Source organism: Eupeodes corollae, chromosome 2 (assembly GCF_945859685.1).
Source record: "Eupeodes corollae chromosome 2, idEupCoro1.1, whole genome shotgun sequence".
NCBI classification, from domain to species: domain Eukaryota; kingdom Metazoa; phylum Arthropoda; class Insecta; order Diptera; family Syrphidae; genus Eupeodes; species Eupeodes corollae.
The window spans coordinates 23,825,529-23,848,449 of NC_079148.1; the positions used below are offsets into that span (position 1 = coordinate 23,825,529).

General features: G+C 28.8%; 2 protein-coding genes across 3 annotated transcripts in view; one reads left to right on the forward strand and one right to left on the reverse strand.

The window, feature by feature from the left end:
• Positions 1–22,921, reverse strand: part of LOC129947430 (UNC93-like protein) — a 191,119-nt gene that overhangs the window by 27,134 nt on the left and 141,064 nt on the right. The window lies entirely within an intron of this gene.
• The window catches only part of LOC129947436 (protein stunted-like), a 75,682-nt gene continuing 57,080 nt past the window's right edge, over positions 4,320–22,921 (forward strand). Inside the window, exon 1 of the mRNA XM_056057990.1 lies at positions 4,320–4,330. The gene's annotated coding sequence lies outside the window, so the exon portion shown is untranslated. The remainder of the gene's footprint in view (positions 4,331–22,921) is intronic.

Below are 22,921 nucleotides of genomic sequence, written 5' to 3' on the forward strand. Positions count from 1 at the left end.
ACCAGAATGACTTGAAAATCGGCCCTTAATATTTAAGCCCTGTTTCGGCTTTCTTACAAAATCATTTTCTATTGCTAACATTTCAATATTATTTTGTTCTTCCCTGTTTTATGTGAAATTAAAATGTTTTTATAAGTTTTTTGTTGTTTTATTGTTAATGAATTAAAATCCAATTGTTGTCACTTTTTGACAATTAGTAATGAAATAGGATTATTATACTGAAATGGGAAAGGACTCTAACCAAACGCATCTAGCTATTTTAAACAGTAATTAAGCTTAATGTTGTGAACAAAATTTACAATAAAGGTAGATCCAAAAACAACTCGCTTGTTCCCTAACAAAAAAAACCGTGCGATTATCACATTTATCTATTTTGTACCCATTATGACAATAATTTTATGTCAGTCTTAAAATAATCTTTGCTGTCAAAAATTTTAACAAATAGGGCCATTAGCATTTGCTTCTTAACATTTACAAATTCCCATGTTTTAGACACTCTTGAGAACATAATACACCTAATATTCTGTTTTCCCATGAATCATTTAAAAGTTATACAAAAATATATAAATTTTATTCCAACAGGACAGATTTAACTTAATAATAAATAATACAAATATTAAAAAAAAAAAACACTTTTTTTATTATGATCATGAAGTTGTTTTGTTCTTCTATACTTAAAAATACTAAACTTATCAAAACGCAAAAAGATCATTAAAATACTAAGGGTTGTTATACACGCACATTAAAATTAAAATTAAAATTGTATTCCGGACGGGACGCTCATGACGGTCTAATCAAAATGTTATACTAAGCTACTTCCATAATTGATGTAGAATATAATAATGTGTAGTAATATAATAATAGATTTCATAAATTAAAACGAAAAACAAAATAAAAACACAAAACTAATACTTAAGTTGTGTAATCTTTAAATAAACAGTGAATATAGTGATGGGAATTTTCAATTTGAAAAATTCTAGATAATTGCAGAGACATTTCATATTATAATCTGACAGATTTCATTCACATTAATCCACTCTCTGTAAAATGTCATTGATTATTATCTTTTTTTATTCTCTCCCTTGCTAGAATTAAATATAAAATTTATCCATCAAAGTCAAAGTTCATGTTCACATCAGTGAATGAGTGAGTGTATTAAATGTGCCGCAAACGGCACGAACTAATAACAATTATCACTTGCTTATTGCTTGACAAATAATATAATAAGAAAAGTTTTGAAACAAGATCATACTAGTGACAGTTCAGTCACAATAGCACCGATCATCGAATCATCCTGGTTCATAGGAAATTTAGAACGCAAAAAGTCACAACTCACAACCAAACGTCAACATCAGCGAGAGAGAAAACCTTCTGTCACTTTAAGATGAATAACCAAACATGTGATTGGGAATGACGTAATTGTAATAAATATATTATTTTGAAGATTCATTGTTTGTTCCAAATTGAAATATACAAATTATAAGCATCATCGTACATCGCACTTAATAAAACAAAAAAACGGCACATATGTACATACATCCGTACCGTACATATTTGTAAAGTACATAATAAATAATAATTTTGAAGGTTCCTATCCGATGATTGAAATAATGACTACCTACCAACCCGTCAGACATCGTCGATTGTGATATCGAAACCTGTTCTAACTTTATTTTTGATATCCTCGACTTAGAGAACCTTTAAAGATAAAAACTCATTTGTTTATTTAAAGTTTACACTTTTTTTTATTTATTTTGTATTATTTATTATTTGTGGGAATTGACCAAATGAACATACATTTGTGTATAAAGAGAATCTATGTAATTATAATAATTCTCTTGAAAGAGCCCATATCCAATAGCAATTAAATGTAATCAAAAAGTTTTCAAGCACATGTTTTTTTTTCATATACCAAATTAGAGATTATTTTAACAATATTTAGTCTTTTTATTTTGATTTTATAGTCGATACCACTTAAGTGTAAAACACAAGGTTTTGACAACTATTTAAACCAGTTAAGGGTCAATTTTTCAATGAAAAGTTTTCGTAATAAGTTAAAATTTTAAGCTGGTTAAATCCGTTTTTAATTTTGCTTTGTAATAAGATGTTATATTTTGACATTTGACAAGTAAAAACTGCACCATTACTAAATGCTTCGTGTTCTATATGCTATCCTTGATTGGTGATTTTTTTTGATAAATCATTCAACTAGCGGGATAGTAGAATTTACTAAGAAGTTGTTCACAAAAAGTGAACAAACATTTAGATTTCAAAGTTCAAAATAATCATGGAAATATAACAATTTTTCAATTCCTTCAGTGATTTATTTTTAAATACCCCAGCTCTTTTTAATCAGTTTTTCTTTATACATGATCTATACACTGATGAAAGGGTTTCTGGATACCAGATCAATCTGAGTTTGAACGCAGCCATTGGAACGCTCACACTATTAAATGCACTGTTATTTTTAAAGCTTACTTCAAAAATATGGAAAAATCAAAAATCACAACGAAACAATTGTAATTTTTGAGGAAAATCTTCCTGATTGTTCTATTTCTTAAAGAAGTGATCACAATTAGTGGAAATGTGCGAACTGGGGCCTATTTTATATACATTGAAAATAGTGACAGGTGACAATTTGTTAGTTAAAGACTTGACGTTTATCATTATCTATTCCACACAAAGTTTGACACTATTGTAAAATTGTAGAAAAATATACGAGAATTGTCATCTCTTCGTTTCACAAAGAAATTGTCATGAGAATGAAGTCCTTTTCCACAATTGTCAGGAGTTTTTTGACAAATTCTTATTCACAATTCTTTTACAAAATGAAAAACAATTTTATTTTAACAATTTACATATTTAATTGAAAATTGCTACAGGAAACTCATTTACGGTCAAGTGTTGACAGTAAAAAGGCCTAAAATGATAAACAACATATCTTAGTACACTTAATTTGAGAATATTATTCATTTTAAAGCTCTCGATTTTTATTTTGTTTCACTTCACTTTTTAATAATGAAACACAATTTTGCAAACTCTCACATTTAAAAATTAAAAGAGTGCCAACATTTGGTCGGGAAACGATGAAAATTGGAACAAGATGCAAAGGTTTTCTTCAATATTTCATAGTTTTTTAATCAAAACACACTTCAAGATTATACAATGAAAGTGTCACGACAAATGTGTCAATATATAAATGACAATGACGAAATTTTAATGAAACATTTGTCAATTTATTTTTCTAACAATACAGATTTGCCAGACAAGTGTGACAAATTAGTAGAATTTTCACTTTTTCAATTTTTTTAAAATAGTGTTTTGATCATGACAAATTTTATGAAAAGAAATTATTTGATTTAAATATTTATTTGACATGTGTTAAGAACCTGTCAACAAAAGTTGACTCTCACACAATTTTCTGAATCAGTTCAAGTTTTGAATAAAAACTGAAGTTTAGAATACAAATTTGGTTTGAATAAAAAAAAATGGATATATTTTTTCTTGGGAAATGAAAACCAACTGAAAATTGATCGGTTGTGATTGTTTTTAAAGAAAGATTAATTATTCAATATTTTGTTCATAAAACAGACTGATTAAAAATAAAAGACATTTATAAATGTTTGACAGATTTAAACCAAAAATTAAATATTGATTTGTTTTTCCAATGGAAAACTCTATGAAGTTACTGAAAACTTATTATTTAGAATTTATTTGGAAAATATTTTAAAGGAATATTGAGCTAAAATAAAATCAACAAATTTAACTCTTAAATTCTTCAAAAACAATAATATTTAAAGGTTAACGTTGAAAAGTAGTACAGATAAGAAAAAAAGACGTAATTTTTCATCTTAGTATCCTGTTTCTTTCAATTGTTTTTTTCGACAGTTGATTGATTGCCAGACATTTCAAAAGCTATGTTAATTAAATTTGCCTAAAAATTGCATCTAATTTTTGAGTGTTTTGATCGTAAACTCGTTTTTGACCAAACATTTGTATGTAAATGTGTACAGAAATAAATTATTGAATCGAATGTTTTCATATCCAAAATAAAAACAAATAATACATATTCATAAATGTAGTACATATGTTAGATAAATTAATTAAAATAAATTAATCATTGACGTCAAAAAAAAATAATTAAAACCAGATTAACATGCCAAAAGAGCAGGTCTAGATAAATAACCAAATTTTTGCTTAATGTTAAAGCGTGCTTATTTCCACATGTAGTAAATATATACTACATACATATTCATGTTTAGAAATTAATTAATTCATTTGATTTTTTTGTATTTATTTACAAAATACTTAAAATTTTATAATTAAATCCAAGCTGAGACAGTGATTTCTTTGCAATTTAAAAACTTCCTTTATAGATAAAGGTGAACAAATAAGATTTTTTTTAATGTTCATAAATCTATAAATTTGTCATTTGTTATTTTTAACTGCATCAATAAATATTCATTAAATTCTACATAAGAAAAAAAACATAATTTTAATGACGTATTCTATACAAGAAATTTGAATGAACAACGTGGCGTATGAGTGATATTTTTTTGATGCAAATAACCACAAAATTAAATTGTTTGTTTTGCAAAGTTTTATTTTCCTTAAAATTCAAGTTTTTTGCTTGAGATGTTGACTTAATGTTTATAGATAAGAAAGAGACATACTTTTAATTAAATCTCTTAAATAAATCTTATAAATAAATGGATTTCATTTCGATTTCTATGATAACGGTTTTGCACATATCTTTTTAAGTTGAGTATTTCATCATCATTCGTATTATCTAATATTTGAATTATGTTTTTCTTATTTGACGTTTGCCTTAAAAGTATCTTGAATAATACAAGCAAAGTGCTGATGTGCTATTTCATTCACGTTTAAAATAAATGGTCCTTGTTATTAGAAGGATTTTATCAAAAACTGAAGATTTTTTTCATTCTGTCTCAAATAGATTTTAGAAAACAAAGAGGTCCACAGATTCATGAAAGTTAAAAAACTATAATTTGTACTTGCTCATCATTTTTTTTTTTCATTTTTTAAAAATAGAAACTTTCAAAAATTCATATTTATCATAAATCATAGAAATATTAAAAACACTTAAATTTATTTTACTTCAAACATGAATAATTGAATAAGTTATGACATTTTTGACACTCTACATCGATTTATAACCACATAACATAATTTTAAGCATAAATAATGTATCAACTTTGTCATGTTTTTTTTTTTTGATAAGGAAATAAATTATTATTTTGATTTTGATATTAAATGTAGACATGCAACTTATCGAAAAGTGATAGTAATCGGCTTATAATTCAAGTGGTTTTTAATAATGTTTATTTTATGATAAGATACCAAAACCATTTAGGATGATCAATTTAACAAATAGACGACCACCCGTAGAATTTATCTGACATGAAGACTAATAGTTTATTCACATTTGATCTTGAATCATGAATAGGTGAATTTTTTGGAATACCTTTGATTAATACACATAATTTAAAAATCAATTTAATTTATATTAACTAACCATTGATTAAGCGTAAGACTTCCGAAATATTTGTAGCTCACAATTTCGATAAATGTTCTTAATTCTAAAGTTAAACTTAAACTAAACTTTTAGAATCTTCAATATGTTTCCATTCATATTTTTTTTTTGTTTTATATAATAATCTTTCACAGACATTTTTGGCTAATTAATGGCAATTGTTTAACATTTAAAAAGCTATTAATTATCTCATAACAAAACAAAGACATTCTTTTGTATGTTCCAGATAACGGTAATTAGATTTTTTTTTTGATTGATAAGCTAAAAGTATTTGAGCATCTTAGTAGATATTTACTTTTTAAACAGCTGTGAATTGGTATTTTATCAAAAACAAAAAGAAAATAATAGCCCAAATAATGATGATGCCAATATTTGAGGTTAATGAAATCGTAAAAATTTCGAAAAATTATCAACGTCAAAATGATTTACCTTTTCTCACCAAAAGCAAATCACTGCTGATTCACTGCTTCCTTTTCTGATTGATTCGATAATTCTCAAAACTAATAAAATCAAAGTCTAACTAAAACTCACACAATACACGATACCCTAAAAATCATTTTATAAATTGTATTTATCAAATAAAGATTCAAGATAGGAGAGGAGGATTTTATTTTGGTTTTCAAAAATAATTACAAAAAAAAAGAACAAAATATCTTTATGGCAAATCAAAACGCCTTGAGGTTGAGTGGTGTGCTGATGTTGATCATGAGTTTTCGTTTGAAATCAAACAAATATGATCTTATTGTTATTGTCTCGTGACTTTTTATAAATTGTAAAGTAAATATGACTTTTTGAAATAAAATAGACGATCAAATTATAGGATAGTATACCTCGTGGATGATATGTTCCTTTTATTTCCAAAAATAAGTCAAATTAATAAATAAATATTTATATGACTTTCTTTTTAGTAATTTATTTATTTATCAATTATGATACTTTAAAACTTTGAAGATGCAAAATTTGAAAAGTAAGTAATACTTTTGTGAAGTGGATTTTATATCTAATCATAAGCTTTTTCGACCTCTATGCATTTTCAACATCATTTAAACTTTCAATAAACTCAAGTCAAAACACTTGGGCTAAAATTTGTATTTATAAAAGGTTGTTGTCTTGAAATTAAAACGCATGTACTGTCAAATTGTACATACAACAATATTGAAATCACATGTGAAGGTACACAAAAATATGTTTTGATTGTTTAAACATTTTGATTGACATTCAATACAAAAAAAAACGCATTGCAAAGGCCTATGAACCATTACTTATGGAAACCTTGAATGACCTTACGCAATGTAAACCAATATAAGAACCAATATTGGGAAGGTTATTATACAAAATGATTGCTGATGGAATAATAGACATTAATATGTTTTTCGTAAGCTTCTTGACCTAAAACTTACCCGACAAAACAAAAACGTACCTTGGAGTTGCACATCACAACAAACGAATACATAATAAGTTTCTTTTGGTTTATGGTCTCGTCTTTGGTATAAAAGTTCATTAAACTTAGTCTCTAGGTATAGGTATGGTAGTTTTTTGTTTATCAACAAAAATTATTTATTCCAAAATACTTGGTGTATTTCTGAATTATTATAGTTTTAAGTGGAAAAAACCACCATCATTTGCAAGGTTATTATACAAATATTCATACACAGATATAAACAATCTATTTTTATATAGGGTGGTGATGGCGTTATCAGGAGGTTATCTAAACTATAAATTATAGTTTGGTTATTTGCCATTGATATGTGTAGATGTTTTTTTGGTTTTATTTTTGCACTGATCGATATAATCAAAGATTTTATAATTTTTTCAAGTCTTATAAATATATTTTTCTGTCGCCTTATCAAGGTTATTTTATTTATTACTTTTGCCTAGAATTTCTGTGTAGCCATTTATAGAGTTTTTGTAAAAGGGTAAAAATAGAAAAATTAAATCTCACAGGAAGTTATGTGTAAACATAGCAAGAGTACTTCATGCCTACATATTTTTGTCATATCTGACAAATTAAAAACAATTGAATTACACATATTCTAACTATAAACATATAAAGTTCTTGCAATCAGTTGGCGATAGACCAGCAATAAATTTCGAGGCAGACAAAAAGGCATTTGATAAGTTTTTATTTGTATTTAATAAAAGCAAGTTAACTGCTATTATTAACATTTTCATTTTTTTATATTTTTTTAATATTTTAAAAGTACTTAAATTGAAAATACCTTTCATTTATTTGGAATTTTGTTTTTTAAATCTATCGTTGATAACACTTTATTTATGTACAGGTAAAAAAACATTATATTTTTAGATATTTGAACCTTAGCGTTAAGTGATTCAAGAATTTCAACACTCGATAATGTGAGTATCACTTAAAGATCAGAAATAATTTTTTTCTTCCAGATAAGGAAACAATTTGGTCCTTTTAATTCTCTTAGCAGCTATCTGAATGTTTGATAAACGGAATAAAAAGCAGTGTTATAAATTTTAACTTAATGTACTTAGAACCAAATCAGTGCTTTTTACAGATTTCAAAAACTTCAAAAATTTCAAATATAAAAAACTCGCTTGTAGGAACCATAACCAAAAACAACGTGTCATTTTTTAAAGGTTTTCCTATGAGACGTTTCATTTTGAATTTAAGCTGTCACTTTTGTAGCTGTCACTTTTAAAGCTTCCATCTTTTGACATTTAAAAAATACGCCATTACTGAAAATGGAACTATGTACTCTTCAAAAACCCATTAAAATTGTGAAAATGTCCTTTTTTAATTTTCAGAGATTGAAGTGGTTTTTACTACCCTTAAGCCTCGGTGCACATAAGCGCCATTTTGATGCGCGGTGACACTGTGGTGTTGCGGTAGTATAGTGTAGACATGCGGTTTTTTTTTTACAGGAATCAATCCACAGTTCACATTTGGCTGTGACGCATCGATCTCGCAGAATTTGCTAGTGTTTTTTCCCACAAGATACCACAACGACACCACAAGTGTGTGTGCACCACTCAATTTATGTGTCAGTCAAAATGACACTTTTCTCATTGGGGCTAACATATTTAAATTTAAAAACACAGTGCGAGTGTTTTGAAAATAGGGAAGGATTTAAGAATATATACCGATGTACATTGGTCTTAAAGTTTTGAGTATCAAGATTGGATTAATAACAGATGCATTTCACATTCTTGATGTGCGGTTAAACAAATTTCCATACTTGAAAGTACGTCTGAAATTTATCTAAAGGGTGAATTGATGATCATTCATGGAATGGCTATTTTGATGCAACATAGTTTTCAAAAGTGTGAACATTTGAATGTCAAAATTTTATTGTTGCAAGAAAATTGGTTACCAAGATCTTGCTTTTGAACTCTTGAAATTCTATGGTAATGCTTTAGAATCTATTTACGGCCCTTAAAAATGGATCTTGGGAGGTTAAAAAAAAACATAAAGCCTACAATGTACAAATTTTTTAGGGGAAGAAGGTAGGGTGTTTGAATGGTGTTGTGCAGTTAACCGAAAATAATTACCAAGTTAATAATAACGACCAACCGCTGCGAGTGCTTTACAATGACTAAAAAAGCTTTATTAAAATAAGTGAATATTCAAAAAAGGTACAAGTAAGTATAACAGTTTAGATAATAATAATGAGTGTAAAAAGGAGTAATAATTATAAACTGCTCAACACTCCCACTTTTATAAGTATTTCAATATCAATTGTTTCATTAAATAAAAAAAAAACTCCAAAACAAATTAAATACAAAATAAAAATTAAGTAATCTACCATAAATTCAAAAAAAATAACAATGAATAAGAAAATTAATTTATAAATTCCAATAAAATTTACATTAGTTCATTTTCTTTTAAGTTAGTTATATTCATCAAATATCTAAGTCGATAAAAACTTTCTTTATTTAATGGCTTAGTAAATATGTCGCTTATTTGTTTGCTGGTGTGAACGTATTCCAATTCAAACATTCCACAAGAGAACTTTTCTCTAATGAAATGGAATCGTACATCTATATGCTTCGTCCTCTTATGAAATTCGGGATTTTTGATTAAACGAATAGCCCCTTGGTTGTCGAGATATAGCATAACTCGAATATTTTTCATTGGCAGTAAATCTTCCAGAAGTTGTTTCAACCAGACAAGCTCCTTAACCGCTTCGGACGCTGCGACATACTCCGACTCGGTTGTAGAAAGGGAGACACACTTTTGCCTTTGAGATGCCCATGTGATGCAACTTGAGCCCAATAGAAAGACGAACCCACTTGTGGAGCGCCGAGTATTAACGTCTCCAGCATAGTCTGCGTCACTATAACAATTCAAAGTAAAATTTAGGTTTGATTCAAAAAATATACCATAATTTAGGGTCCCCTTGACGTATCTTAGAATACGCTTTACCATGTTGACATGAATGGTTGATGGTTTCTCTAGATAACGGCTCACACAGCCAACGGCGAAAGCCAAATCTGGACGTGTCGCTACCATCAAGTACATCAAGCTTCCAACAGCCTTGCGATATGGAAACTTGATCTCTTCCTTCCAATCCGTCACTTCTGCTCCATTGATTGAGGGATCAGCAGGAGTTGACACCACAGACGCATCCGTCATGTTGAATTTATGTACGATCCTTTCGGCAAACATTGACTGACTGAGATGAATAGAACCATCACTGAATCTTCTTATTTCCAGACCAAGAAAATGTTTTGCTGGAAAAACTTTTATTTCAAAATTACTTTTTAAGTAATCACAAAGCCTGGCTATATCTTTCTTATCTGCTGCTGCCATTATGCCATCATCTATGTAAATCGCTAGAATGATCTTCTTATCGTTCTTATGGCTTGAGAAAACACAAGAATCAGCATCAGTTTGTTTTAAACCAAAGTCTCGTAACAATTTCGTAAAAGTCTGATTCCAGCAACGGGACGATTGCTTGAGTCCATATAGACTTTTTTGAAGTTTACATACTCTCCCACTTCTGTCATCATATCCCCTTGGTTGTTTCACGTAGATTTCCTCGTCAATCGTTCCATTTAAGAAGGCCGTTTTTACGTCAAATTGCCTGATATGTAAATTCTCTGCTGCTGTGATGCTTAATAAAACCCTTACTGAAGAAAATTTGGCTACAGGACTAAAAGTTTCCAAGTAATCAATCCCATATTGCTGACTAAACCCACGAGCAACGAGCCTTGCTTTAAATCGGACATCTTCATTAGCTGTGGCACACTTTTTCTGAAAGACCCACTTCGTATCTACCAACTTTCTTTTTTCAGGTAGCTTCACGAGCTTCCACGTACAATTTTTCTCTAGGGAAGAAATTTCCTCGTCCATAGCTGCTTTCCATTTACTTGAATCAGGACAGGACAAAGCGTCTTCATAGCTCAAAGGGGTATCAGCTTCAGCAAGCAATGCTAAGCTTTCTGTAACAGTAAAATTCATGTTACCCTGCTCACTCCTCTTTGCTGCACGCTTTTTGCTTCTTAGTCTGTCTCTGAGACCAATTGATGTAGAAACCACTGGAGATTCTTCAGATTCTGATGGTTCATAGGATGGATCCAAAGCATCTGAGTAATCTTTACTATCATCATCTTCCTCATCATCATCATCATCATCAGCATCGTTAGCTTCAACATCTACTCCACAACTCGATTCCAAACCATCGCAAGTTAGCCCATCATCATCACCATCGCATACTTTTAAAGTGGTTTCGTCAGGTTCTTCACTTGAATCTACATCAGTTCGTTTAAAGGAAACTATATTTTGGTTTGTAACTGGAGTATTCTTATCAGAAGGATAATTCTTGAAAACGACATTGCATGAAATTTCAATTTTATTTATATCCGGAATATAAACCCTAAATCCCTTCACACCTTCCTGATAACCAACAAAGTATCCCTTTTTTGATTTTTCGTCAAGCTTACGCCTCTTTTGATCAGGTATGTGTACAAAAACTTCCGTACCAAAAACTTGAAAATATTTAATATTGGGCTTTGTATTAAACCACAGCTCGAATGGAGTTTTCCCTTGTACACTACTTGTACCTGTCCTATTCAAAATATGAACAGCAGTATTCACTGCTTCAGCCCAGAATTTATGACCAAGATTCTTGGAGTGAATCATAGACCTTGCGGCTTCCATGATTGTCCGCATCTCCCTCTCCGCGGAACCATTTTGTTCCGGAGTATAAGGAACAGTCATCTGACGTTTAATGCACTTTGAAAGTAATAAATTGTGTACATCTTTGTTCATAAACTCAAGCCCATTATCACTCCTCAACATTTTAACACGATTGCATGTCTCAATTTCAACTTCTTGCAAATAAATTCGAAGAAATTTTGACACCTCAGATTTTTCTTTCATGAAGTAGACCTTTCTAAAGTGGGAAAAACTATCTTTGAATAAAAGAAAATATCGTGAGCCTCCAATAGACTGCTCTTGAATGGGACCACAAACATCTACGCTGACAAGCTCTAAAATTTTTGTTGTTTTGCTTTGGCTGCTTTTAAAAGATTTTCGGTGCTGCTTGCCGTACATGCAGCCTTCACAAAAGAATTCTGTTTTGTCGTCAAACGGTATTTGAAGATCTCTTAAAATATTACGCACTTGAGTGATGTTCTGATGCGCAAGCTTTTCATGCCAAAATTGTAACGTATCATTCTTATTTTCTGCTACATTAGCTGTAAAGTAATCAACATCATGCGATTCAACTTTAATCAAAAGTTTAAAAAGCTTTGATTCCCGTACTCCCACTGCAACTGTTGTTCCGTTCTTTAATAACTGACATTTCGAATCATCAGAGGTAAAACATAACCCCTTATCTAAAGCTGTGCTTAAAGAGAAAAGATTCACATGCATTTTTGGCACATATAGCACATCGACCATGTGGTTTTGTTTCCACATATTATTGACAAAGCAAAGAACATTGATGCTACCTTTTCCAATTGCACTGATCGTAGCTCCATTACCTACGCGAACGATCAAAGGTGTCTTAAATTCAATGTAACCAATTAGCCACTCTCTTCTATTGGTCATATGATCGCTTGCCCCTGAATCTAACAGCCACTCATCTCGTTTTTTAATCTGACCCGCCACCTCCGCCTCACAAATAAAAGCCTGTCCACGTTTGAGATTGGGATTTCCCTTAGATGCTGCTTCTGGACATTCACGTTTCCAGTGTCCACTTTTCTTACACAGAAAACATCTACCTGGCTTCGACTTTTGGCCCAATCTACCTTGCCTTTTCTCATTTTTGTTTTGAGACTTTCTGGCCAATAACGCATTACTAGAATCTAAGTTATTGCCTAACTGATGTGACTGTAACCTAACCTCCTCCATAACTAGCCTAGAGGTTAAATTTTCTAAAGTCTGATTAGCCTTCTCCGTAGATTCCCACGCACTATAAAAATGTCCGTACTTTTCAGGTAAGGTCAGCAATATTTTTGTGACAACCATGGACTCAGAGATCGATTGGCCAACATCTGCCAACTGTTGCACGACGGACTGCAACTTTGATATATGAGTCGCCACGTTATCTGCAGGATCCATTGCAAACATGAAAAATCTTTGTTGAAGCATGTGAATACTTTCTGTAGATTTGGCTTCGTATACAGTTTCTAGTTTCACCCACATGCCCCTCGCTGTATTGCAATTAACAATGTGCAACAGAGATGGTGGTGCCATTGCTGTGACAATTATTTTCTGCGCTTTACTGTCACCACGTTTCCATTCCTTCACAGCCGCATCTAAATCTTCAGATTTAACTGCCCCCCCAACAACTGGATAAGTACTTTCCCCATCAACATATTTGAGCAAGTCACTGGCGTTTAGCAGAATCTTAACTTGGAACTTCCATAGACTCCACTGCTCCTGGCCAGCCAACTTCTCAATTTTATATTCATTGTCAGCCATTTTGTAAAGCACTCCCTAATCTCCCTGCACTATATTTATAAGATCAACTTATCAATAGGGCTTAAATTTACCTTTTAAAATTGTCCGTGCGAGATTAGTTGAATTAAATTATAACGCGGTTTTAAGAACTTTTATTTAACTTATATTCTTACTTATATGGATCTGGGCCCATAACCTGTTGTGCAGTTAACCGAAAATAATTACCAAGTTAATAATAACGACCAACCGCTGCGAGTGCTTTACAATGACTAAAAAAGCTTTATTAAAATAAGTGAATATTCAAAAAAGGTACAAGTAAGTATAACAGTTTAGATAATAATAATGAGTGTAAAAAGGAGTAATAATTATAAACTGCTCAACAAATGGTATAATGTTTTTTTTTATTGTTTATGGAAAACCTTTCTCTTAACAATAAAATAAAAATCGATTAAATTCTCTAAATGAATTCTGTTTTTATATTGTAATGTCAAAAGGTAAACTGTCATTTAGGAAAATATTTCAAATTCCGTGCTTAAGTCTAAACTTTAACATTTTTTGGGATCAATCATATGACAATTGGTTACTGCTTTCATTGTGTCCAAAATTTTATTCAACGTTGTTGCCCTAAACAGAAGAGTTAAAATAACTACATTACATATATTTTTAATAGTTGGAAGTATAACTCGGTACTTTTATAATAATTGAATTGTAATGTTTATGAAAAATAATTTATCAAAAGAAAAAGTTCTATGAGTTCTTAAGAGCAAAAAGAAATAATTAATATTAATAATTAAAAAGAATGTTTACGCAAATATTTCATTTGTATTGAATAAAGTTAAGAAAAAAATGTCTCTCTATCGTATGATGCTAAATTTTAAATATTTTTAATTGTCTATTGATGAAATAAAGATAAATGTATTAACTCTTTTTTAGTGAGCTTACTGTCAATAATACATTTATTAGATTTAAGCGCCTCTATCATAAAAAATATAATAACATACATTTTGCTACTGTCTTTTCCTTCCTGGTATATTGATAACGAGAATTGCACAATAGTTTGTTGTATTCTTTTTTTTATGATCCACTCAACTCAAAGCCTTAGAATTACACCTTAAAGGTACCTAGAAACAATCGTGAAATTCAATTCTTACTCGCACGACTCAGGTATAATATCTAAAGCAATGAATATGTCGAGTGTCTCATAAAACAAAATTGAGCTTCTTGTTGCAGTTTAAAAGCAAATTTTATTAAGAATATCCATAAATTTACCAATGTACAGTGGTGGCCAAAATAATTATTTTTCTTAACTTTATAAATTCTATCAGAATAACATTCCAAATATTGGTTGCAAATTGTACAATTATTTTTGGAATTGCTGTCAACATTTTTTAAAGTCACTGAAAAATTTCCAAACCACCGTTTTTTTTATTCACGAAACTCATTAAAAAGTAGAAAGAATAATAAGAGTGCACTGTAAGTTTGCAATATTTATGGGAAAATATTGTTGTGGAGAAGAACGCTGATGTTTAATTTTGAAACGAAGAGATGGAGGTAACTCTTACGATTTAATTGCAAATGCTTTTAATCGTTCTCTGTGTGTTGTGGCTCGAGTAAAGGATCAATTTAAAACACAAAGAAAAAAAATTGAAGAACTAAATCATAAAGACGATTAAGGATTTGTGGATGTTTTTCTTATAATAAAGTTATATAGGGCCTCTTTTGGATCAAAAATATTATGACTAAGGAAACGTACCTCCAAATATTGTAAAGCATTATACTTTCATTTGCAGAAGTTAATCTACTATTAGGATAATGTCCCCAAACCCAAACATACATTTAAAGTCGGGAAAAGGTGGTTCTTAACTCAATAGAAAATTTTTGAAAAGATTTGTAAAAAAGAATATCGTGCAAGAAGATCACAAATATCGAGTCAAATATAAAAAGAAATTCAAAAACAATGGTACGCAAAACCTGTGACAAAATTTCAAAAAATTATTGACTCTATGCAAAGAAGGTGTGAACAAGGACCAACTCACCAAATACTGGCGTTTTAGAGTTCATCCCATCTGATGGGTTCAAAAAATCAATTTTTTCATAAATTGCTAGCTTAATATGTCTAGAATATGGTAGTAAAGGGATTTTTCAAAATTCGAAGTCGTTTTAAAGATACAGCTGGTCCATGGAAAAATATGGGGTAAAGTATCTTACTTACACAGGCACAGATAGTTGAAATTGCTAGCTACTTATCGGTTATCATCTTTAATGAAGGTTAATTTGAAAGTAATGTCAGTTGTGGGATGCCCCATAGGCCTCGAAGCCCATACTTATGTTGAGAAACATGATGAAAAACGGATCTCGCGTTCTGAGTCGTCACGTAAGTGATGTCGTTGAACAAGCCAGAATTGATTCAAGAGCTGAACAATCTGTTTTGAAAGAGTTTCAAGAAGAACATGAATTTGATAATTTCATAGATAAGAGGACTTTAAACTTTAAACGAGTTTTTCTCAAAACTGGGTTTTTTAAACTTTCCTCCATTGTTTCTCAAAAGCGGCTTGAACGAATGACTTGAAATTTAATGGGTTGGATTCAACACATGTAAACTTATGGAATGAACCATCAATATGCAAAAATTCCAAAGATTTCGATTATTTTATAGCAAAAAAAAACGCAAAATTCACGAATTTTTGGTATATTCATTTGATGATAGTTCATTCCATGCATAAAGGCTCACAGATTAAAACACCGTTTACTTTTTTTCTTTAAGATAAGCCAATCAGGAGGTAGTGTGAGCATTTTTTCTAGGTGGAGTTGTTCACACCGGCGGCGGTGTAACTCGTGTTTTTTGCAATATTTTTAATTCCAATTTTATATTTATACTGTCGAACTATGTGAATAAATGATAATAAATTTAATGAGATTGTATCTATTTACTGGTCGTAAAAATTATCCTAAAAATGCTTTAAAAAACAGGCCGTCACATGACGACCTCCTTAAAAAATTTAATTTAAAACGATTTTTTGCTTTATCTTTTTTTTCGGTTATAAACTTTGTTTTTTTTTTTATATTAAATTTCACATTTAAATAAAAAATTATACTAACTTAAAATACATCATTTTAATTTTTTTTTGCAAAAAAGACTTTTGTGATAAATTTGAAGGAACGAAATTTCAGTCTTATTATTTTGGGCATCACTGTATGGAGAAATAGAAAAAACGTGATAAGAGTTAGACTAGAAGCCTTAAAAATATTTAAAGACTTTTTTAATGTATTTATGAAAAAATGTTTTAAATATTTTTTGTATAATGTTTTAATGAAGGTTTTTTCCCAAATTTGACATAAAAATCAATCTTCGTCAGGTTTTTAAGACATAAACTTTTAAGAGGCTATGTAAATTCATAAAGTACTTAATTTTTTTTAAAATTCGTATTGATTTTCTAATTTAACAATCGCTGCCTTAAATATTCCATTCAAGCTTTTTATTACCTTATGTACTTTTTAAAAATCCTCATTAGTTATTAAGTTAGGCTTCACTTGTCTCACATTAACCTTTTAGGAAAGGTGAAACATTTACATATGTTGAAACGTATTTTGAACAGAAAAAAGCATAGCGTTTTAAAAATATTCCAAACCAACATTTTTAAAACGAGCAAAAAGCTTAAATCAGAGTTTTATTCAGCACTAAAAATTTAAAATCACATACAATCAAATGAAGACCTTTATGCTATCTCGTAAATTATCAAGGATTCCGAAAAAAGATACTAACATGATTTAAATTGTATCTGGAAAATAAATCATCATTTTTTATTTTAAAAAACAATGTTGTATTATGTTTTTATTTTATATTTTGAAAGAGGTATATTTAAAAAACTCGATCCCATAGGAAAGTTACAAGATAAAATTCAATTCAGGACAACTAAATCCTTTGGAAAAGCATTGTTTGGTTTGAATGGCAGAAAAAACAACTTAATTTTGCTTAAAAGTGTTAATAGTTCACAGTTGATTCAAGAAATTATTTAGTTGAAAAGGAGAATTATTTGTGTTTTGTCGAAAAACATTATGTTTTAACAACAAAAATGCGAAAAAAATAAAAAGATTTGGATGATGTTCTCAGTTATTTTTTAAATGTTTAACATATAAAATTTTTGTATTCTATTTTAAATTAAGTTTTAAACCCAAATTTTAAAAATTTCTAGGAATCACATTGTCAAATCAAAATATTCATCTTTTCTCCCTCACAATTTTGTTTTAACTTTTATAATTTATCTATCTATATTTATTTATCTATCTATTTAATTTGTCTTTTAATTTTTTTTTTATTTATATCCTTTTTCAAAAAAAAGGCAAAATGTTTTTAACCATAATTCTTATACTTTGCTACAGAGGGAGCGATCTTTTACAAATAAATTCGTGAATTTTTTCAAATATAAAGTTTATGATATGATAAGATTCTATAAATCGTTCCTTACCAAAATATATTCAAAGGATCACTTGGTTCACCTTAAATTAATTTATTTTTTTTTTGTATAAATAGATGTTTTCCTAAAGCTGAACAAAATACGTTTAAATACAAATTCAATTGACCACTTTAAAAATACGTATTTTAAATTTAATTAAATTCAGATTTTTAAATATTTCTTAAAAAACAAAGTTACATACCTTTAGATTCTTAATTAAATATATTTTTGTAGAGTAACTAATTGAGTTATTTTTAATACAAAACTCACAATCAATTTTTTTGTACTTTTCTAATTCAATATTAAAGTGTTTCAGATTCGATTAATAAAATAAATACAAACTACTTAGTTTTCGTCCTTTAAATTTTAATTTTTGTATGATTTTTATATTTTAGAATTTTCTTAAATCTCTTTGCCATTAATTTTAGTCACAAACACTTAAAAATAAAACTAAACATATTTTTTAGATTTATATCACAGAGAAGTTTATTTAAGAAACAAAAAAGTCCTTAAAAAGAAATCTTTACTTATTTCAGTTATCTTTTTTTTTTTAATTATAGCGTGCGCAGTCTTTTTTAAAACTTAAGTACAAAACCGTTCCACTCAGCTTTTAATTGTTAAATGAAATTGATTTTAAATTGATATTCTTATTTAAGTATCGATATTGGTTAATAGAAATAAAAATAAAATCTGACAAAGCAATTAAATTTTAAAAGTCAATAAACGTAGATAAAACAATTATTTTATATTTCAATATGTTTTCTCTTGTTGTTGTTGTTTTGTGTCTTTTACATTTTGGAAAAATTTCACCTAAGAGATTACACAAAAGGGTACTAAATGAGTTATAAAAAAAAGTCGAGAAAAAGAAAGACGAAAAACCCACAATCAAGAGCAAAATAAAAAAAAAAGAAGATAAGATAGGGCTTGAGTTTTTTTTGTTGTATTTTCAATGGTGGTCGGGGGAGGTTGCGGAAGTGCTATGGCAGGTGGCTAAATAGAAAATTTCTATTTCAATACCTTAACTTGGCTAAAGAAGGTATTTTTGCACATTAATAATGCGATTATTATTATTGTTATAGCCGCGTGGACAATAATTCTCATTTCATTGTTATGAATGATTTGGTATTTTTTTTATCGTCTAGTCCATCGCGTCCAGGAACTTAACGGTTTTAAATCAAAGAATTAATTAATTTATTGAATCATAAATTGATTGGCAATAAGGTGTCAGTAGCGATTAATTTTTGATATTTAGCAACGAAATCAACGAAATCAATTTGATTTAACTGATAATAGAACATTGTAGATTATATTTGAATTTTTGTAGACACGAGAATGGATTTATAAGGGTTGCCACGTGCTTTGTTCTAGTTAATTAGAAGAAGATATTTTTTTATTAAGCTATTTACATATAATTGGTATTTATGATATTTCATATTATTATTGATAGTAGTCTTGTCAGAGTTGTAAAAAATCAATGAAGGTGTTATAAAAAAAGGTGCCTTCTTTGATAAGGGAATGTAATTTATGCACTTGCATATGTTAAATGTAATCCAGTAAGCTATTTATATTTTATGTGAAAGTGGTAAATAAAAAAGTTGAATAACACGATCGTAAGATCGTAAGTACCTGTATAAAATTGACAATGAAATTAGTCACAAATAAATTTTAAGTTTTTAAAATCCTGCTTCTGTTTTAAGTTGTTGTTTAAATAGTTGAGGTTTTAAAAAGTATCAAACCATATGCCATATAACACATATTAATTGTAAAACTGATATTCAGACTTGATTCTATGTCAAATGTCAAAACATTTGTGATAAACATAAGCATCTTGTATAGCGATTTAATCTGACTTTTCAACATTTCATCTGACTTCTAAAGAAAGAGATGTAAAGAAAATATATTTTCTTACAACATTTTAGTGAGAAAGTGAAAAAAAACAACCAAATATTACATAATTAAAATTTGATCATAATCATAAATGACATATTCGTAAAATTGACAGATATCATTTGCAATTTCACGCAGTGGAAATGATGATATTTTATAAACTGAGGGTCACTTGACATTTCGATCTGATCTTAACGAATTTACGGATGACAAACTTTAAAAATGTATATTCCTTCATTTTTGAAAAATGCAAATCACGTATCCCTTCATAAATTTTGTCGAAATCTGTGAATATTTCAAATTAAGAGTGACAGCAAAACTATTGACACTTTAAACGTTTAAGAACGTTGAATCCACCATTTTGTTTCTATTTTGAAATTGAAAGTGAACGCAACAGAAATATTGATATTTTAGAAATTACACTAAACATTTTGTTCTGATATTAACCTTAAAAACTAAACTTCTAAGTTTTGAATAAGTCAAATTGAAGGTGACAGCAGAACATTTGGCACTTTAAACGTTAAAGAACCGCCATTTTATTTATATTTTGACATATCCATAGATGAGATATATATGTGTATATAAGAACATTTTTTATTTATACGTACATATGTAGTTGCGTAACGTTTGCTTTGACATTTCCTGAACAATAAAGTTGATAAAAATGTCCGATCCAAAAACTGGTCTAATATATTTTAAAAAACTTACAAGGCCACTTTGTTTGGACAGAAAAATTAACCTAATTTCAATGTCATAAATAATACAAATTTAAAAGTTTTTTCTTTCGGCAAAAATTCCAAAAACATAAATATTTGTACTTTCCACGAACCTTTGGACTTTTTTGTATTATCGAATTAATGTTTTAAAAATCCTTAATTCAATTTAATTGTTTTTCTCCTCTACTTTATATGGTACTTCAATAAATTGTTTATCTAGACAGAACAGAAATGATTAATTTATCCACGTATGTATGTTGTCAAAGTTATTTTTGTTTAGTTTCAATTTTGTTTATTATGTTTTTTTTTTAATTGTTTTATTGAAAAAGTTATTTTCAAATGTTTTATCTTTTTTATTTTGCCAAAATCTCATAAAGTGCTAAGTTTAGAATTTACCTAATCATTTAAAAATCTTGAAAACGATTAGAATTCAATTGCTTCATCATCATCAGAGAGAATAAAAAAAGTGAAATAAGGAAATAAAGTTCCGTTTGTCTCCCATTTCAAAGTAAACTACAAAACTAACGGCCGTGAAAGTTATGTTCAAAACGTTCTTATTTTATGCAAAGTTGTAATAAAAGTCAAAATAATTTAATTGAAGCTTTCACATATTTTTTTTGTTTGGTTTGAACAAATCAAAATGTCACAACGCATAGTAGGTACAATGGCACAGAACACGGCATTGTGCAACGACCTTTGAATATTATCCATCAAGGAGCGCTTCTGAACAGACCCCGCTTTTTAAGTGTCAGACATGAATAACAAATAAGGTAATATCATATTATGTACTATATGTATTGTAGGTGAATTTTTTCACAATTTTTAAACTTATTTAAACAAACCACGTTCGGGTGATGTTATTTTTTTGTATTTTTAGTATGAAATGTTTTGGATATGAGCCAAAGTTAAATTTAAAATTATAAAACAATTTTTACTAAGAAGTCCTAGACAGATTTTTATTTTGCTGTGTTAATAAATATGTAGTAGCTCGTAATATTTATTTTGACAAACAAAACTACATAAATAAGTAATCAATGTTGAGCAAGGCAGAAAAATTGACACTTTACTCTATTGTTTTGGAACGAGCTTATTTTTTAGCCGTAGTTAAACAATCAATTAAATGAAGTTTTTGTTTTAATTCAATTTTGACAAATTATAGACATTCAAATCAAATTAAAAATTAATCAGAAAATTATGATAGAAATAGTCTCAACCTTATAAATATATAAATCTTTCTTTTCAAAAACAAAAACAAAAATGAAGTTCACAATGAAACATATACTAATGGCTAATTGATAGCTGCTGTCCTGCTGTCAAGTGTTTTCAATCATTTAAAGAGTGTGAATAGGAAGATAATATTATTCAATATAAATTTAATGACAAGCAATAATGTATAATCATCAATAAAAAAAAATAATTAATGTAGATAATTGTTATTTATTTTGTTATTCCCTCAAATAAACAAAACAAAATATATAATATAATAATTTGAGAGTTTTCAGTGTCAACAGTGCCTAATGTCATACATTCTTGAGAATTCCTCTGTTCTAAGGAAATCAAATCATTTAGACACTTTCATTCACTATTTTGTACACGGTTATACAACTGGTATTTATTCTTGCTGTGCTCATCAGCTGACATTTGACAATTGACAGATGGATCAGAATGAATTCAAAAACCGAACGAACCTAATTCAAAAGATCTTAATACTGGGTTTGTTTGATGTCGACGTTTTGTTCAGTTCTTATCTCGCCTTAAATTTAAAGCTGCAAACTCAAATTAGATATACGAGAAAAGTTTAGTTGTCAAACTGAAAACTAGGATTAAAAAAAGAACAATTTAATTGAAACTCACAGTTGGTTGATACAAACAAACCTTATTCTTAAAATCTTAAGAATCTTATGAAAAGTTAAGTTGTAAAACTGAAAACACGGATTAAAAAAAGAACAATTTTATTGAAACTCACAATTGGTTGATACAAACAAACCTTATTCTTAAGATCTTAATAATTTGACGTTTGTTTGATGTCTACGTTTTGTTCAATTCTTATCTCGCCCTTAAATTTAAAGCTGCAAACTCAAATTATGTATGAGAAAAGTTAAGTTGTCAAACTGAAAACACGGATTTAAAAAAGAACAATTTTATTCAAACTGACAGTTGGTTAATATCTCCTTTGGCAGGAAACGTCAAACAATAATTCTTTTAACAATAAACATTTATTTCTTTTGTTTGCACAAATGGTACTAATAGTGACAAATTCTTCAAAGCCACCGCTTTGTACAAAAAAACTCTAATTTACAAAACAACAATAAAAAATTATGATTCGGAGGAATACATACTTGTTCAAACAATCATTTATGACAACCAGTTTCAAAACACTATAATAAAATACCTGTTCACTCATATTTGTCTGAGCGCAAATATCATTATATTG